This window comes from Salmo salar, chromosome 04, assembly GCF_965601325.2.
Source record: "Salmo salar chromosome 04, fSalSal1, whole genome shotgun sequence".
NCBI lineage: Eukaryota > Metazoa > Chordata > Actinopteri > Salmoniformes > Salmonidae > Salmo > Salmo salar.
This window is the reverse complement of record NC_138294.1, coordinates 88,389,468-88,409,253: the sequence shown is the minus strand read 5'-3', so window position 1 is coordinate 88,409,253 and position 19,786 is coordinate 88,389,468. Positions and strand designations below refer to the sequence as shown.

The 19,786-nt window shown below is 45.6% G+C and overlaps 1 protein-coding gene across 2 annotated transcripts in view; it reads right to left on the bottom strand.

Moving 5' to 3' along the window:
- mtmr4 (myotubularin related protein 4) overlaps positions 1-9,466 on the bottom strand; it is a 125,724-nt gene extending 116,258 nt beyond the window's left edge. For both annotated transcript variants that reach the window (XM_045717405.2, XM_082974775.1), the window contains exon 1: positions 9,232-9,466. The gene's annotated coding sequence lies outside the window, so the exon portion shown is untranslated. The remainder of the gene's footprint in view (positions 1-9,231) is intronic.
- Positions 9,467-19,786: the final 10,320 nt, after the last annotated feature.

Sequence of the window (19,786 nt, the reverse complement as noted above, 5' to 3'; positions counted from 1 at the left end):
GCAGACTGGGGGCTTACAAAAACGTTCCATTGATAAAAAAAAATAAATAATTTTATTATATATATATATATATATATATATATATATATATATATATATATATAAAAATCGGTCACATAATCCATCTGAAACAACAATTTTGGTACCGCCATAGACAATGTTGACAAAATAAAAAATGTATGTATATATTATTATCATCATCATCATCACGTGACAGTTGGAAATGTATGCTACACTGCAACATGGAGCGACTTCACAGAATGGAGACAACACAGAATGGAGACAACACACTGATCTACTTCTCTTCTGTTGTGAGATTTACCCTGGAAACTACTTTCTGTAATTAAAACTGTTCCACGGGTCAGACTAACATTTTCACTTCTTCATTTACAGGAAAGCATAACAAGTTAGTTTCACTTCTAAATCTGAAGTAGGCATCTGTAAATAAGCCGTAACTTATTCTTTATCCATATTATTCTGGGATCATGCCCAGTCCTTCAAGAGCTCAACCAACAGTATTTCACATAAACATTATCTTTAGTCCAGTCACACACACACCACTCCTGTCATCACACATCAACACCCAGGTCAAAGTACACAATGCACTGATAACAGCCAGAAATTGCAATGTTTTTGAGCAATTATGTAGCTAGTTCAGTCCTGTCCAGCACCAGATATGGGCCGGAAGGAGGAATAGAATCTCTCAGAGCCCAAACAAATAAATGTGTGTGTCGAAGGGCAGAGCAGTGGGCAGAGTGGTGGGCAGAGCGGTGGGGGAAATATTCAAAAACACAGTGATAAAGTAGTAAAACAATTACAAACCTATACAGTTCTCGTCTCCCACGCCAATATCATTGATAACATTATTTAAAGCTGCACTTTAGTCTCATACATTCACACAAGCTGATTGTCACGTGAACTCTAACATTCTCTTGACAGCTCTCGACTGTTGCCATGACAACTGGCTAGCTACTATAGAAAATGTGATTTTCGTTCTCTCAACATTTTAGGCTAGCCGATTTAAAATTAGAGGTTGACCGATGATTAAGTTTTCATAACAATCGGTAATCTGCATTTTTTATTTTTTTTTGCCGATTACGGCCGATTACATTGCACTCCATGAGGAGACTGCATGGCAGGCTGACGACCTGTTACGCGAGTGCAGCAAGGAGCCAAGGTAAGTTGCTAGCAGCACTTATCTTATAAAAAAAACTATCAATCTTAACATAAACACTAGTAACTACACATGGTTGAAGATATTAGTAGTTTGACTAGCTTGTCCTGTGTTGCATATAATCAATGCGGTGCCTGCTAATTTAAATCGAATCACAGCCTACTTTGCCAAACGGGTGATGATTTAACAGGCGAATTCACACAAAAAAAGCACTGTCGTTGCACCAATGTACCTAACCATGAACATCAATGCCTTTCTTAAAATCAATACAAGTATATTAAACCTGTATATTTAGTTAAAAGAAATTCATGTTAGCAGGCAATATTAACTAGGTAAATTGTGTCACTTCTCTTCCATTCTGTGCAAACAGAGTCAGGGTATATGCAGCAGTTTGGTCCGCCTGGCTTGTTGTGAACTGTGTGAAGACCATTTCTTCCTAACAAAGACCAGAATTAATTTTCCAGAATTTTACATAATTATGACATAACATTGAAGGTTGTGCAATGTAACAGCAATATTTAGACTTAGGGATGCCACCCGTTCGACAAAATACAGAACGGTTCCGTATTTCACTGAAAGAATAAACATTTTGTTTTCGAAATTATTGTTTCCGGATTTTACCATATTACAGACCTTATTTTAACAGTTTTAGAAACTTTAGATTGTTTTCTATCCAAATCTACCAATTATATGCATATCCTAGCTTCTGGGCCTGAGTAGCAGGCAGTTTACTTTGGGCACGCTTTTCATCCAGACGTGAAAATACTGCCCCCTACCCCAAACAGGTTAATGACCAAAGGCTCGTATTTCTGTGTTTATATTATAATTAAGTCTATGATTTGATAGAGCAGTCGGACTGAGCGGTGGTAGGCAGCAACAGTCTCGTAAGCGTTCATTCAAACAGCACATTCCTGCGTTTGCAAAGCTTGAAGCACAGCGCTGTTTATGACTTCAAGCACATCAACTCCTGAGATTAGACTGGCAATACTATAGAACTGCCTATAAGAACATCCAATAGTCAAAGGTAAATGAAATACAAATGGTAGAGAGAGAAAAAGTCCTATAATAACTACAACCTAAAACTTCTTAACTGGGAATATTGAAGACTCATGTTAAAAGGAACCACCAGCTTTCATATGTTCTCATGTTCTGAGCAAGGAACTTAAACGTTAGCTTTCTTACATGATACATATTGCACTTTTACTATCTTCTCCAACACTGTGTTTTTGCATTATTCAAACCAAATTGAACATGTTTCATTATTTATTTGAGACTAAATTGATTATTTATGTATTATATTAAGTTAAAATAAAAAAAAGTGTTCATTCAGTATTGTTGTAATTGTCATTACACATATATACATATATATAAAAAAAGAAATTCGGCCAATTAATCATTATCAGTTTTTTTTGGTCCTCCAATAAATCGGTATCGGTGTTAAAATCATAAATCAGTCGACCTCTATTTAAAATAGCTTCAAAACATGTCTATGGGCTATTGAAAGAGTAGTGTGACCTGTAACAGGATCAGAGCCATCAATAAAGCACCACATAACGCAGCAGGTATGGCATGTTGTATACCACACGAGGGAAAGAGGCCCGGGGCTACACATGGGGGGGGGAGGGGGGGGGAGTGTGCACGACTCGCACGTATGACACCAGCATCTATAGGTAACTGCCAAAATAAAGGAAACGCCACTACATAAAGTAGTCTTCATAGGGCGTTGGGCAACCACAAGTCAGAACATGCCCCTTGAAATAGATTCAGCAACTGTCTGGAACTCTATTGGAGGGCTGTGACACCATTCTTCCATAAGTTGTTGTCTTGTTGAGTGATGGGAAAACGCTGTCTCAGGCGCCGCTCCAGAATCTCCCATAAGTGTTCAATTGGGTTGAGATCTGGTGACTGAGACGGCCATGTGGCATATGGTTTACATCGTTTTCATGCTCATCAAACCATTCAGTGACCACTTTTGCCCTGTGGATGGGGACATTGTCACTTTATGGGGGGGGGGGGGCATAGCCATGGTAGCCAATAGAATGCCCTGCCCAGCATTTTCATACATGACCCTAAGCATGATGGGTCATGATGGGTCAATATTCTTTGTATCCCTCATTTACTGAAGTGTTTCCTTTATTTTGGAAGTTACCCGGGGTGCGTTCAATTACACAAACCCTTTACCATTTAAGAACCAAAATGGAAGCAGAGCAAAACGAAAGTTTCTATTGGACTGCTGGCAGAAGACATACGCCCAGAGAAGCAGGAGATTGAACTTCACTCAACTTTATAGACTTTTCCCCGTTAGTTAACACTATCAACGCTTCCCTTTACTATGGCAATTGTGATCGAATCAACGCCATATTAGCAACTTTCAATTAAACATTCAGAGACAAAACAAACTATGGAAAAACTAAAGAACGCAAGAGATTTTGTTGTACGGAGAACACATCGGAGGAGGATTCTATTGCATTGACAGCCTGTACTCTACACAGACCGGTGCGCCATAACCAATCAGAGCTGTTCATTTGTTTATATCCTTCGCTAGTTAGTGAGTTATTAGCCCAGTTATAGATAATTAGTAGTCAGCAATGGGGGAGTGATTGCTTGAATAAGCTAAGTAGCCAATGAGCACAGGGTAGCATAATATGTCAGATTCTCTCTAATAAAACGGTATGGGAGTAATGATGCGTTTTATTTTGTAAAGTGTTTTTTTTTTTTTTTTTGCATCAAAACATTTTCGGCCACATCTTTGTCTGAAGGACAAGTGGATAAACAAATTGATGTCAAGCCCTGCATGATTTTTTCAAAAGTCTCATGGAATGTAGACCTACATTGGGGCGGCAGGGAGCCTAGTGGTTAGAGTGTAGGGGGCAGGTAGTCTAGTGGTTAGAGTGTAGGGGGGGGGCGGTAGTCTAGTGGTTAGAGTGTAGGGGGCTAGGTAGCCTAGTGGTTAGAGTGTAGGGGGGTAGGTAGTCTAGTGGTTAGAGTGTAGGGGGCAGGTAGTCTAGTGGTTAGAGTGTAGGGGGGGGCAGGTAGTCTAGTGGTTAGAGTGTAGGGGGGGGTAGGTAGTCTAGTGGTTAGAGTGTAGGGGGGGTAGTCTAGTGGTTAGAGTGTAGGGGGGGGGCAGGTAGTCTAGTGGTTAGAGTGTAGGGGGGGGTAGTCTAGTGGTTAGAGTGTAGGGGGGCGGCAGGGAGCCTAGTGGTTAGAGTGTAGGGGGCAGGTAGTCTAGTGGTTAGAGTGTAGGGGGGGTAGTCTAGTGGTTAGAGTGTAGGGGGGGGGCAGGTAGTCTAGTGGTTAGAGTGTAGGGGGGGGTAGTCTAGTGGTTAGAGTGTAGGGGGGCGGCAGGGAGCCTAGTGGTTAGAGTGTAGGGGGCAGGTAGTCTAGTGGTTAGAGTGTAGGGGGGGGCAGGTAGTCTAGTGGTTAGAGTGTAGGGGGCAGGTAGTCTAGTGGTTAGAGTGTAGGGGGGGGTAGGTAGTCTAGTGGTTAGAGTGTGGGGGGGGTAGTCTAGTGGTTAGAGTGTAGGGGGGGGCAGGTAGTCTAGTGGTTAGAGTGTAGGGGGGGGCAGGTAGTCTAGTGGTTAGAGTGTAGGGGGGGGCAGGTAGTCTAGTGGTTAGAGTGTAGGGGGGGGGCAGGTAGTCTAGTGGTTAGAGTGTAGGGGGGGGGGCAGGTAGTCTAGTGGTTAGAGTGTAGGGGGCGGCAGGGAGCCTAGTGGTTAGAGTGTAGGGGGGGGGCAGGTAGTCTAGTGCTTAGAGTGTAGGGGGGGGGCAGGTAGTCTAGTGCTTAGAGTGTAGGGGGCGGCAGGTAGTCTAGTGCTTAGAGTGTAGGGGGGGCAGGTAGTCTAGTGGTTAGAGTGTAGGGGGGGCAGGTAGTCTAGTGGTTAGAGTGTAGGGGGGGCGGCAGGGAGCCTAGTGGTTAGAGTGTAGGGGGGGGGCAGGTAGTCTAGTGCTTAGAGTGTAGGGGGGGGGCAGGTAGTCTAGTGGTTAGAGTGTAGGGGGCGGCAGGTAGTCTAGTGGTTAGAGTGTAGGGGGGGCAGGTAGTCTAGTGGTTAGAGTGTAGGGGGGGGGGGCAGGTAGTCTAGTGCTTAGAGTGTAGGGGGGGGGCAGGTAGTCTAGTGCTTAGAGTGTAGGGGGGGGGCAGGTAGTCTAGTGGTTAGAGTGTGGGGGGGGGCAGGTAGTCTAGTGGTTAGAGTGTAGGGGGGGGGCAGGTAGTCTAGTGGTTAGAGTGTAGGAGGGGCAGGTAGTCTAGTGGTTAGAGTGTAGGGGGGGGCAGGTAGTCTAGTGGTTAGAGTGTAGGGGGGGGGCAGGTAGTCTAGTGGTTAGAGTGTAGGGGGGGGGCAGGTAGTCTAGTGGTTAGAGTGTAGGGGGGGGCAGGTAGTCTAGTGGTTAGAGTGTAGGGGGGGGGGCAGGTAGTCTAGTGGTTAGAGTGTAGGGGGGGGGCAGGTAGTCTAGTGGTTAGAGTGTAGGGGGGGGCAGGTAGTCTAGTGGTTAGAGTGTAGGGGGGGGGCAGGTAGTCTAGTGGTTAGAGTGTAGGGGGGGGGCAGGTAGTCTAGTGGTTAGAGTGTAGGGGGGGGCAGGTAGTCTAGTGGTTAGAGTGTAGGGGGGGGTAGGTAGCCTAGTGGTTAGAGTGTAGGGGGGGGGGCAGGTAGCCTAGTGGTTAGAGTGTAGGGGGGGGGGGGGGGGCAGGTAGTCTAGTGGTTAGAGTGTAGGGGGGGGGCAGGTAGTCTAGTGGTTAGAGTGTAGGGGGGGGCAGGTAGTCTAGTGGTTAGAGTGTAGGGGGGGGCAGGTAGTCTAGTGGTTAGAGTGTAGGGGGGGGGCAGGTAGTCTAGTGGTTAGAGTGTAGGGGGGGGGGCAGGTAGTCTAGTGGTTAGAGTGTAGGGGGGGGGGGGCAGGTAGTCTAGTGGTTAGAGTGTAGGGGGGGGGGGCAGGTAGTCTAGTGGTTAGAGTGTAGGGGGGGGGCAGGTAGTCTAGTGGTTAGAGTGTAGGGGGCGGCAGGGAGCCTAGTGGTTAGAGTGTGGGGGGGGGGGCAGGTAGTCTAGTGGTTAGAGTGTAGGGGGCGGCAGGGAGCCTAGTGGTTAGAGTGTGGGGGGGGGGCAGGTAGTCTAGTGGTTTGAGTGTAGGGGGCGGCAGGGAGCCTAGTGGTTAGAGTGTAGGGGGGGGGCAGGTAGTCTAGTGGTTAGAGTGTAGGAGGGGCAGGTAGTCTAGTGGTTAGAGTGTAGGGGGGGGCAGGTAGTCTAGTGGTTAGAGTGTAGGGGGGGGGGCAGGTAGTCTAGTGGTTAGAGTGTAGGGGGGGGGCAGGTAGTCTAGTGGTTAGAGTGTAGGGGGGGGCAGGTAGTCTAGTGGTTAGAGTGTGGGGGGGGGGCAGGTAGTCTAGTGGTTAGAGTGTAGGGGGGGGGCAGGTAGTCTAGTGGTTAGAGTGTAGGGGGGGGCAGGTAGCCTAGTGGTTAGAGTGTAGGGGGGGGGCAGGTAGTCTAGTGGTTAGAGTGTAGGGGGGGGGCAGGTAGTCTAGTGGTTAGAGTGTAGGGGGGGGGCAGGTAGTCTAGTGGTTAGAGTGTAGGGGGGGGGCAGGTAGTCTAGTGGTTAGAGTGTAGGGGGGGGGCAGGTAGTCTAGTGGTTAGAGTGTAGGGGGGGGCAGGTAGTCTAGTGGTTAGAGTGTAGGGGGGGGGTCAGGTAGCCTAGTGGTTAGAGTGTAGGGGGGGGGGGGGCAGGTAGCTTCTAGTGGTTAGAGTGTAGGGGGGGGGGGGGGGGGGGGGGCAGGTAGTCTAGTGGTTAGAGTGTAGGGGGGGGGCAGGTAGTCTAGTGGTTAGAGTGTAGGGGGGGGCAGGTAGTCTAGTGGTTAGAGTGTAGGGGGGGGCAGGTAGTCTAGTGGTTAGAGTGTAGGGGGGGGGCAGGTAGTCTAGTGGTTAGAGTGTAGGGGGGGGGGGCAGGTAGTCTAGTGGTTAGAGTGTAGGGGGGGGGGGGCAGGTAGTCTAGTGGTTAGAGTGTAGGGGGGGGGGGCAGGTAGTCTAGTGGTTAGAGTGTAGGGGGGGGGCAGGTAGTCTAGTGGTTAGAGTGTAGGGGGCGGCAGGGAGCCTAGTGGTTAGAGTGTGGGGGGGGGGGGCAGGTAGTCTAGTGGTTAGAGTGTAGGGGGCGGCAGGGAGCCTAGTGGTTAGAGTGTGGGGGGGGGGCAGGTAGTCTAGTGGTTAGAGTGTGTGTGGGGGGGGGGGGGGCAGGTAGTCTAGTGGTTTGAGCATTGGGCCAGTAACCGAAAAGTTGCTAGATCGAATCCCCGAGCTGACAAGGTAAAAATCTGTCATTCTGCTCCTGAACAAGGCAGTTAACCCACTGTTCCTATGCCGTCATTGAAAATAAGAATTTGTTCTTAACTGACTTGCCTAGTTAAATAAAAGGTAAAAAAATAAATACAACATTGGCTGAATGATAGAACAGCAATTTCCATGTTGAAATGTTACAGGATGTATTTTCTCCATTGTTTTTGATGGTAGACCACTCTGGTAGGCTTAACTTATGATCAAATAGCCACAGTAGCCTACTGTTAAAACTAACTTAAAGCGGGTACAGCCTCTGTTCACAGTAAAACGCACTCCGGAAGTTGCACAGAATTTTCACAACGTTCAACTTTGCCCTTAGCAGAACCTGAAATTTGCTCAGTGACGAAAAACATTTAAGTGACCATTGGGTAGGTCCCTCCTCGTTTCATTCAATAAACGTTTTATAACTGAATTGGCGTAATGAATAGACCCCATAACTAGCAATACTCCCTTGACATTTATGGTTTATCCCATGTGTAACTCTGTGTTGACACACTGCTTTGCTTTATCTTAGCCAGGTCACAGTTGTAAATGAGAGCTTGTTCTCAACTGGCCTACCTGGTTAAATAAAGGTGAAATACATTTTATTTTTATTTTTTTTAAATGGTGCACTCAGAAATTCACAAAATAACTGACGAATTTACGAATGTGCAACACCCGTTGAATATGACCATCGCCAGCAGAATATTCTAGTAAGTTTGCCAGCAGCACAGTCAGTCACTAACGCTATTGACAACATTTCAAACCGCCTAACCAGCTCTGCTAGGGTCAGAGACAGGTGTTCTCTCATTTGTGTCCGACCTAAATAATTATATCTAAACTTTTTCGCTGAACAGTAGAAAGAAGATTATTCAGTCGATTTTCCCCATTAGTCCTAGACTATGGCAACATCTATATGAACGCAGCGGCCACTTATTTAAAGCTGTAAAAAGCAGTTTAACATAGCGCACTGCGGTGCATGTTCTGCGCATGTGACAAATAAAATTTGATTTGATTTATTATGGGCAACAATTTTAGTACTCATCACTGCATTCTCTACCAGAAAGTTGGTTGGCCCTCTTTCACGTAGGTAGATACATTGCTGTTCTCATTTATAAAATAAAGGTGTTAAAAAAAATGTTTTTAAATTAAGTAGCTAGTAAGTTAGGCAACTTCAGCCAGTTAACGTTATCTTGGGTGCTTGGAAACAAGTTGTGAGGACAGAAAGCTCGGATATACACTCTGAACGATCCGAGGACGAAATGCTCTGAATTTAACAAGACAACATTTGACAACTCTCTGAATTAACGAGAGACCCAGAGAGCGCACTCTTGACACACTGGAGACAATTTACGAACACACCCTTTGATAGGATCAGAGAAGCTTGGTACTAGAAAAGCATACAAAAAAACACGCTAAACAATACCGTTTGACAGCTAAAACACCTAGTTCACTAAATGTAGGTAGATAATCAAACAGGTGCAACAATACAGAAATGGTGAAAACTAGTAGCTGGCTTTCCTTAGCCGAGGTTGACGAGCTATCGTTAGTCAGAGTAGTGATGCCCCGTGAAACACACCGGCTGCTAGGAGGGGGAGGCGGCCGAAGGTCTAGTGGACTGGTCTAGCTAAGCACACTGGCAAATGTCAAAATATTGCTAATGAACAGCATATCTCGCAGCAGCCGTGCAACATAATACACACCATTTATAAAAAAAATTGACATCTTGGCTTATTTATTTTTTTCAAATACAATCGGGTTAGCTACTCACTCAGAAAGAATCAGCTGATACAACGGTGACTCAGTAGACTACACGACTTCCGCATTCACGAGCGATGACCTATGCTTCGACCAATCAGCAAAAGTAAAGCATGCATTTGAACCAATGGTCAGAGAGAATTCGTACCAATAATTGCGGAATAGCCAATGAAAGTTTCTGACAGGTAAAAGCGCGGTTGTGTAGCCGCGTCAATGGCGTGCACACACCCACACCAAAGCCAATCAAGACAGATCGGTGCCTCTAGAATGGGTCGATTCGATTAGGATGTGGTCCGTGATATGAACGGGCAAAAGCGGTGGTGAGGGAGGAGTGCCGGTCTAAAATGGAATAGTGATCTACGCCACTTGATCACGAGTCAACATGGTGCATCGCTCAGAAACATACATCTCTTTTCCATAAAATATATGTTTTAATTTTCTAACTATTTGTCATTGGGAAGGTAGATTAAGCAATAATTGTTGCATGTGAAAATACACAATCCTACTCATTACTCGGCGTGCTTAATTACATCACTTTTGTTTTGAACAGACTTCACCGTGGTCGTTGAACGGGGCATCTGGCTCACGCCCCGGGAGGCAGCCCGATTCCCAAGACGAATGCATTCAACTTTCACCTGGTACAAAACAAATCTACCCGGGCACGGGGGTCATATTAATCGAATTCCCTCAATGTTGCTGGCAATCGCGCGGCATCAGAGGGGCGTCAGTGCCTGTGGGCGGTATTCTAGTGAACTGAGGGACCAATAGAAAATCACAGCGCGGCACAAACTGATCACATGCTACGGCGCGTCACCGGGAGCTTTGTTAAAGCGGTCGTGACTCCATTTGAAATCAATCGCGTCTGAAAACGTTCGCGCTCCAAGCTGAGCCGACTGTAGTAATGAGCCCCACAAATCCACGGGAGCACAAAGCACAGGTTCAACAATTTTCCTGAAACAGGTTTTTTTTTTGTCCTGCAATCTAGAGCCATAATCATTGTGCTTAATTCTATGTAAAAAAAAAATATATATATATATATATATATGTATTTTTTTGTTTTTGCATATCTGAGCATACATGTTGAGCTGTCTTTATCCTCTAGACTGGTGTTTTTTTTTTTTAAGAAACAAAATATGTTTCTCTGCATCTCTGCTACCTAGAATATTGAAAGGAATGTGAGTGTTATTCAGTACATTTAGTTATTGCTTGCTTTTCTAAAGTCTACCAACCTTGCCAGCAGGGATGCCAGCTAACATAGTTATACAAGCTAGCTACTCTACCTTGATTGATAGCCTGAAATGGCTCCTGGGTAGGTCGTTTTGATTTTGGAAGATTGGAAACCTATCTAGGCTAGCTAAAGCCAACTTTATAAAATTGCTAGGTGGCTCTGTTACAGAGAAACATTATTCTTTTTTTAAGGACATCTGAGGGGGCATGTACCACTGCGTCCCCATATGGGCATGACACCAGGGGCTTGGAATGTTTCTGAGTAAGGGAAAGGCAATCGCATGGTTGTGGTCACTGATAACGGTGGAGAGCTGTTAATTTGGCTCTCCTATCTAAAGAGCCCATTTATATTTTCTAATTGAATTTATTGTCGTTAGGTTCTAAATAAACGAGTATAAACTACCGGACAACTAGGAAAAGTTCAAACCAAGTTTAGTCACCCAATGGGTCAGACAGCGAAACAGATTAAGACATGTTCGCACGAACATGTCTTAATCTGTTTCGCTGTCTGACCCATTGGGTGACTAAACTTGGTTTGAACTTTTCCTAGTTGTCCGGTAGTTTATACCCCTTTTAGGTGAAGTCTCCTTTTCTCTAAACATTACATATTTGTTGCTAGGCAGGAAGTTAAATGATGTGGGTAATAAACTGTTCCGTATCCCTTAATGTGACCTGACTTCGGCCCCCATTCCTCACTAATCCACAGCTCTCCACCCTTATCAGTGACCTGACTTCGGCCCCCATTCCTCACTAATCCACAGCTCTCCACCCTTATCAGTGACCGCAAACATGTGATTGCCTTTCCCTTACTCAGTAACATTCCAAGCCCCTGGCTCATATCCAACCATAATTTACTTCCCCCTATGCATTCCTCCTACAGATAGCCATAAACTAGTGGTTAGAGCGTTGGACCAGTAACCGAAAGGTTGCTGGATCAAATCCCCGATCTGACGAGGTAAAAATCTGTTATTTTGCCCCTGAATGAGGCAGTTAACCCACTGTTCCCCGGGAGGCCGTCTTTGTAAATAAGAATTTGTTCTGAACTGACTTGCCTAGTTAAATAAAAATATGAGACAACAAAAGAGGAACATGAGAGAGAGAGACTGAAATTACAACAAATCAATCATTAAAGGCCCAATGCAGTCAAAAAGGTGAAATTCTGATATATACACACTGAACAAAAATATAAACGCAGCATGTAAAGTGTTGGTCCCATGAACTGAAATAAAAGATCCCAGACATTTCCCATACGCACAAAAAGCTTGTTTCTCTCAAATGTTATGCACATATTTGTTTACATCTCTGTTAGTGAGCATTTCTCCTTTACCAAGATAATCCATCCACCTGACAGGTGTGGTATATCAAGAAGCTGATTAAACAGCAGGATCATTACACATATGCACCTTGTGCTTTTTTATTTTTTTTTCTTCACCTTTATTTAACCAGGTAGGCCAGTTGAGAACAAGTTCTCATTTACAACTGCGACCTGGCCAAGATAAAGCAAAGCAGTGTGTCACAAACAACAACACAGAGTTATACATGGAATAAACAAACATACAGTCAATAATACAATAGAAAAAGTCTATATACAGTGTTTGCAGATGAGGTAGAATAAGGGAGGTAAGTCAATAAATAGGCCATAGTGGTGAAATAATTACAATATAGCAATTAAACACTGGAGTGATAGATGTGCAGAAGATGAATGTGCAAGTAGAGATACTGGGGTGCAAAGGAGCAAAAATAAATAACAGTATGGGGATGAGGTAGTTGGATGGGCTATTTACAGATGGGCTATGTACAGGTGCAGTGATCTGTGAGCTGCTCTGACAGCTGATGCTTAAAGTTAGAGAGAGAGATATGAGTCTCCAGCTTCAGTGATTTTTGCAATTCGTTCCAGTCATTGGCAGCAGAGAACTGGAAGGAAAGGCGGCCAAAGGAGGAATTGGCTTTGGGGATGACCAGTGAAATATACCTGCTGGAGCGCGTGCTACGGGTAGGTGTTGATATGGTGACCAGTGAGCTGAGATATGGCGGGGCTTTACCAAGCAAAGACTTATAGATGACCTGGAGCCAGTGTGTTTGGCGATGAATATGAAGCGAGGACCAGCCAACGAGAGCATACAGGTCGCAGTGGTGGGAAGTATATGGGGCTTTGGTGACAAAACAGATGGCGCTGTGATAGACTGCATCCAATTTGCTGAGTAGAGTGTTTGAGGAGTGTTGGAGGCGCTGGGGACATTAAAAGGCCACTCTAAAATGTGCAATTTTGTCACACAACACAAAGCCACAGATGTCTCAAGTGTTGAGGGAGTGTGCGGTTAGCATTCTGACTGCAGGAATGTCCACCAGAGCTTTTGTCAGAGAATTGAATGTTCATTTCTCTACCATAAGCTGCCTCCAACATCGTTTTAGAGAATTTGGCAGTACTTCCAACCGGCCTCACAATCACAGACCACGTGTATGGCGGTTTGCTGATTTCAACGTTGTGAACAGAGTTCCCCATGGTGGCGGTGGGGTTATGGTATGGACCCCATGGTGGCGGTGGGGTTATGGTATGGGCCCCATGGTGGCGGTGGGGTTATGGTATGGGCCCCATGGTGGCGGTGGGGTTATGGTATGGGCCCCATGGTGGCGGTGGGGTTATGGTATGGGCCCCATGGTGGCGGTGGGGTTAGGGTATGGGCCCCATGGTGGCGGTGGGGTTATGGTATGGGCCCCATGGTGGCGGTGGGGTTATGGTATGGGCCCCATGGTGGCGGTGGGGTTATGGTATGGGCCCCATGGTGGCGGTGGGGTTATGGTATGGGCCCCATGGTGGCGGTGGGGTTATGGTATGGGCCCCATGGTGGCGGTGGGGTTATGGTATGGACCCCATGGTGGCGGTGGGGTTATGGTATGGGCCCCATGGTGGCGGTGGGGTTATGGTATGGGCCCCATGGTGGCGGTGGGGTTATGGTATGGGCCCCATGGTGGCGGTGGGGTTATGGTATGGACCCCATGGTGGCGGTGGGGTTATGGTATGGGCCCCATGGTGGCGGTGGGGTTATGGTATGGGCCCCATGGTGGAGGTGGGGTTATGGTATGGACCCCATGGTGGCGGTGGGGTTATGGTATGGGCCCCATGGTGGCGGTGGGGTTATGGTATGGGCCCCATGGTGGCGGTGGGGTTATGGTATGGGCCCCATGGTGGCGGTGGGGTTAGGGTATGGGCCCCATGGTGGCGGTGGGGTTATGGTATGGGCCCCATGGTGGCGGTGGGGTTATGGTATGGGCCCCATGGTGGCGGTGGGGTTATGGTATGGGCCCCATGGTGGCGGTGGGGTTAGGGTATGGACAGGCATAAGCTACGGACAACTAACACAATTGCATTTTACCGATGGCAATTTGAATGCACAGAGAAACCGTGATGAGATCCTGAGGCTCATTGTCCTGCCATTAATCTGTCTCCATCATCTCAGGTTTCAGCATGATAATGCACGGCTGCATGTCGCAATGATCTGCACACAATTCCTGGAAGCTGAAAATGTTCTTCCATGGCCTGCATACTCACCAGACGTCACCCATTGAGCTTGTTTGGGATGCTCTGGAACGACGTGCACGACAGCATGTTCCAGTTCCTGCCAATATCCAGCAACTTCGGACAGCCATTGAAGAGGAGTGGGACAACATTCCAAAGGCTACAATCAACAGCCTGATCAACTCTATGTGAAGGAGATGTGTCACGCTGCATGTGGCAAAATGGTGGCCTCACCAGATATGGAGATACCTAGAAATGTGTCAGGGAGGGCTGGCGTAATCAACATCCACAGCATCCGGGGAACAGTGGCAACAGTGGGTTAACTGCCATCAGGGAACAGTGGGTTAACTGCCATCAGAGGAACAGTGGGTTAACTGCCATTAGGGGAACAGTGGGAACAGTGGGTTAACTGCCATCCGGGGAACAGTGGGTTAACTGCCATCAGGGGAACAGTGGGTTAACTGCGATTAGGGGAACAGTGGGAACAGTGGGTTAACTGCCATCAGGGGAACAGTGGGTTAACTGCCATCCGGGGAACAGTGGGTTAACTGCCATCAGGGGAACAGTGGGAACAGTGGGTTAACTGCCATCCGGGGAACAGTGGGTTAACTGCCATCAGGGGAACAGTGGGTTAACTGCCATCAGGGGAACAGTGGGAACAGTGGGTTAACTGCCATCTGGGGAACAGTGGGTTAACTGCCATCCGGGGAACAGTGGGTTAACTGCCATCAGGGGAACAGTGGGTTAACTGCCATCCGGGGAACAGTGGGTTAACTGCCATCCGGGGAACAGTGGGTTAACTGCCATCCGGGGAACAGTGGGTTAACTGCCATCAGGGGAACAGTGGGAACAGTGGGTTAACTGCCATCAGGGGAACAGTGGGTTAACTGCCATCCGGGGAACAGTGGGTTAACTGCCATCTGGGGAACAGTGGGTTAACTGCCATCCGGGGAACAGTGGGTTAACTGCCATCCGGGGAACAGTGGGTTAACTGCCATCTGGGGAACAGTGGGTTAACTGCCATCCGGGGAACAGTGGGTTAACTGCCATCTGGGGAACAGTGGGTTAACTGCCATCAGGGGAACAGTGGGTTAACTGCCATCCGGGGAACAGTGGATTAACTGCCATCCGGGGAACAGTGGGTTAACTGCCATTCGGGGAACAGTGGGTTAACTGCCATCCGGGGAACAGTGGGTTAACTGCCTTGCTCTGTGGCAGAATGACAGGTTTTTACCTTGTCAGCTCAGGGATTCGATCCAGCAACCTTTCAGTTACTGGCCCAACACCCCCACCCATCAGGCTAGATACTGACTGGTTCTCTTATCCATGCCCCTACCTTTAAGTTATGTGACCATTTCCAGTCATGTAATATCCATAGATTATGGCCTAATGAATTTAGTTCAATTTACAGATTTTCTTATATGAACTGTAACTCAGTAAAATCTTTGAAATTGTTGCATTTTGTATCTATGTTTTTGTTTAGTATACTTTCACACTATGAGCGTTGGAATAATATTGTGAAATTGTGAAAATGATGATAATGCCGTTTTAGTGTAAAAGCTGTTTGAAAAGACTGCCTGAAATGTCAGCCTGTGTCGGTGGGATGTAAATTATTTAATAGACCAATAAGAGAGAGTTCCAAACCTCTCTGCCAATAACAGCTAGTTTTCAGTTTCCCCCTCCCCACTCAGACCACTCCCAGAAAGTCCTAGACAAATTCTTGCTTGAAACATTGCTATTTTCTATTAAGCTATTTTTTTTTGTTGCTGACCATTTTAATTTAAAACAGTCACAGGAAGGTACTTACATATTTACTAGTGAGATAAAAACAGATGAATTGGACCTTTTAATATAAGAGGTAAACACACACACACACACACACACACACACACACACACACACACACACACACACACACACACACACACACACACACACACACACACACACACACACACACACAACACACACACACACACACACACACACACACACACACACACACACACACACACACACACACACACACACACACACACACACACACACACACACACACACACACACACAAACACACACACACACACACACACACACACACACACACACACACACACACACACACACACACACACACACACACACACACACACACACACAATCATGTCATATGTCACCTGTATGTTAGGGACTTTACCCTCTGATTGTCATTTAAATATATCAAACGGACATTCTAGACGATTCTGACGAACAGTTTGGGGAAGTTCCATTCCTGTTTCAGCATGACAATACTCCCATACACAAAGCGAGGTCCATACAGAAATTGTTTGTCGAGATCAGTGTGGAAGAACTTGACTGGCCTGCACAGAGCTCTGACCTCAACCCCATCGAACACCTTTGGGATGAATTGGAATGCCGACTGCGAGCCAGGCCTAATTGCTCGACGTCAGTGCGAGACCTCACTAATGCTCTTGTGGTTGAGTGGACGCAAGTCCCCACAGCAATGTTCCAACATTTACTGGTAAGCCTTCCCAGAAGAGTGGTTGCTATTATAGCAGCAAAGGGGGGACCAACTGCATATTAATGCCAATGACTTTGGAATGAAATATTCGATGAGCAGGTGTCCACATTCCTTTGGCTATGTAGTGTGTCTTTCTGTTTGCTGTTTCAGCCGGGGTAGAAGTCCTTTTAGTGATAATTTCAAGTGAGATCTATTTATCTTTATTGGGTGTTAAAAGTGAATTGTGTCCCATAAAAATGGTTAGACAATATCACTCTGGCCTAACCTGTTATCAAATAAAATCACATTTTATTGGTCACGTACACGTGGCTAGCAGATGTTAATAATGCGAGTGTAGCGAAATGCTTGTGCTTCTAGTTCCGACAGTGCAGCAATATCTAACATGTAATCTAACAATTCCACAACAACTATCTAACACACACACATCTAAGTAAAGGAATGGAATGAGAATATGTACATATAAATATTTTGAGGCACCTTTTCACTCAGTGTTTGAGAGAAAGTGAAAATGAAAGCCCATACAAATGTTCTTCGTGTCATAGACAGTTATGAAATCAAAGATACTTTTAGATTTCTTCATAGACTATTTGTAAAGGACTAGAAGGTTCTCTGTGTTCTCTCAGATGTGTGGGGTGAAGATGGAACAACAGCGCCATCTAGAGGTCATAGAAGGAAGCTTCTGAGATGAAACTTCACCCAAGCCAGTGTTCATCTATATCAGATGATGAATAATAAGCCTTGTTTACACCTTGCGCTAACATGCGAGTTTGGTGATCTGATCAATATGCTCCAATTCACTATGGATTTATTTATTTACACTAAACACAAAAATATAAACGCAGCATGTAAAGTGTTGGTCCCATGTTTCATGAGCTGAAATTGGTTTACATCCCTACTAGTAATAATTTCTCCTTTGCCAAGATAATCCATCCACCTGACAGGTGTGGCATATCAAGAAGCTGATTAAACAGCATGATCATTACACAGGTGCACCTTGTGCTGGGGACAATAAAAGGCCACTCTAAAATGTGCAGTTTTGTCACACAACACAATGCAACAGATGTCTCAAGTTTTGAGGGAGCGTTCAATTGGCATGTTGACTACAGGAATGTCCACCAGAGCTGTTGCCAAAGAATTGAATGTTAATTTCTCTACCATAAACCGCCTTCAACGTGTTCTAGAGAATTTGGCAGTACGTCCAACTGGCCTCATAACCGCAGACTATGTGTATGGCGTTGTGTGGCGAGCGGTTTGCTGATGTGAACATTGTGAACAGAGCCCCCCATGGTGGCGGTGGGGATATGGTATGGGCAGGCATAAGCTACGGACAACGAACACAATTTAATTTTATCGACGGCAATTTGAATACACAAAAATACTGTGACGAGATCCTGAGGCCCATTTTCTTTTGAGGTATCTGTGACCAACAGATGTTATATCTGTATTCCCAATCATGTGAAATCCATAGATTAGGGTCTAATTTATTTATTTCAATTCACTGATTACCTCATAGGAACTGTAACTCAGTTAAATCTTTGAAATTGTTGCATGTTGCATTTATATTTTTCTTCAGTGTATTTTACCAGGGGGTCATACTGAGACCAAGGTCTCTTTTACAGATGAGCCCTAAATTACTAGCTGCTCTGTCGTTCCCGACATACTTTAGTCTGAGACTGCTCTGTCGTTCCCGACATACTTTAGTCTGAGACTGCTCTGTCGTTCCCGACATACTTTAGTCTGAGACTGCTCTGTCGTTCCCAACATACTTTAGTCTGAGACTGCTCTGTCGTTCCCGACATACTTTAGTCTGAGACTGCTCTGTCGTTCCCGACATACTTTAGTCTGAGACTGCCATCATTGAAGTTGTCTGAGGTGATGAGGGGCACTGTACAAAATAACGTCATCGGCGATTGTCTCTAACCAATCAGAGTATCAAAGCCGATGACACATTTTCAAACCACCGCTTTAATCACGTGTTTTCTATCTCTGGTCCAACCCATCGGTTTAATCACGTGTTTTCTATCTCTGGTCTAACCCATCGGTTTAATCACGTGTTTTCTATCTCTGGTCTAACCCATCGGTTTAATCACGTGTTTTCTATCTCTGGTCTAACCCATCGGTTTAATCACGTGTTTTCTATCTCTGGTCTAACCCATCGGTTTAATCACGTGTTTTCTATCTCTGGTCTAACCCATCGGTTTAATCACGTGTTTTCTATCTCTGGTCTAACCCATCGGTTTAATCACGTGTTTTCTATCTCTGGTCTAACCCATCGGTTTAATCACGTGTTTTCTATCTCTGGTCTAACCCATCGGTTTAATCACGTGTTTTCTATCTCTGGTCTAACCCATCGGTTTAATCACGTGTTTTCTATCTCTGGTCTAACCCATCGGTTTAATCACGTGTTTTCTATCTCTGGTCTAACCCATCGGTTTAATCACGTGTTTTCTATCTCTGGTCTAACCCATCGGTTTAATCACGTGTTTTCTATCTCTGGTCCAACCCATCGGTTTAATCACGTGTTTTCTATCTCTGGTCTAACCCATCGGTTTAATCACGTGTTTTCTATCTCTGGTCTAACCCATCGGTTTAATCACGTGTTTTCTATCTCTGGTCTAACCCATCGGTTTAATCACGTGTTTTCTATCTCTGGTCTAACCCATCGGTTTCTGGGACCAATCAGAGTATCAAAGCCGATGACACATTTTCAAACCACCGCTTTAATCACGTGTTTTCTATCTCTGGTCTAACCCATCGGTTTAATCACGTGTTTTCTATCTCTGGTCTAACCCATCGGTTTAATCACGTGTTTTCTATCTCTGGTCCAACCCATCGGTTTCTGGGACCAATCAGAGAGCCCCCCCCCCCCGAATGTGTTTGAATTCGGTGAAGGGCGGAGAAGGTAAGACTCATCAGTGAGAAGAAACTGACGTCTGTGAGTGAGGTGTAGCGTTAGACCCGGAGCAAGGAGTCTGGGTAGCCAGGCAACTGAATTATAGAACAATTACAAAAATACACACATGAAAACAAAATACCGAAAAACACCCCAACTATACCAAAACTATGTGATCAAGGTTTGTCGCAGCAACACATTGTATTAAAATGAATATCTTATCTATCCACTGTGTCGGCATGGTGACCAGATTAGCTGGTGCCTTACGGTTTGAAAATTATTTGACAGATATTCTTTCAAAAATAATATAAATGTATTTATTTTAAGACAACTACTGATGACATATGTCGATGGTGCCACCTGTCAATGATTTTTAGAGATCGGTACAATGATGATTTAACGATCCTTAT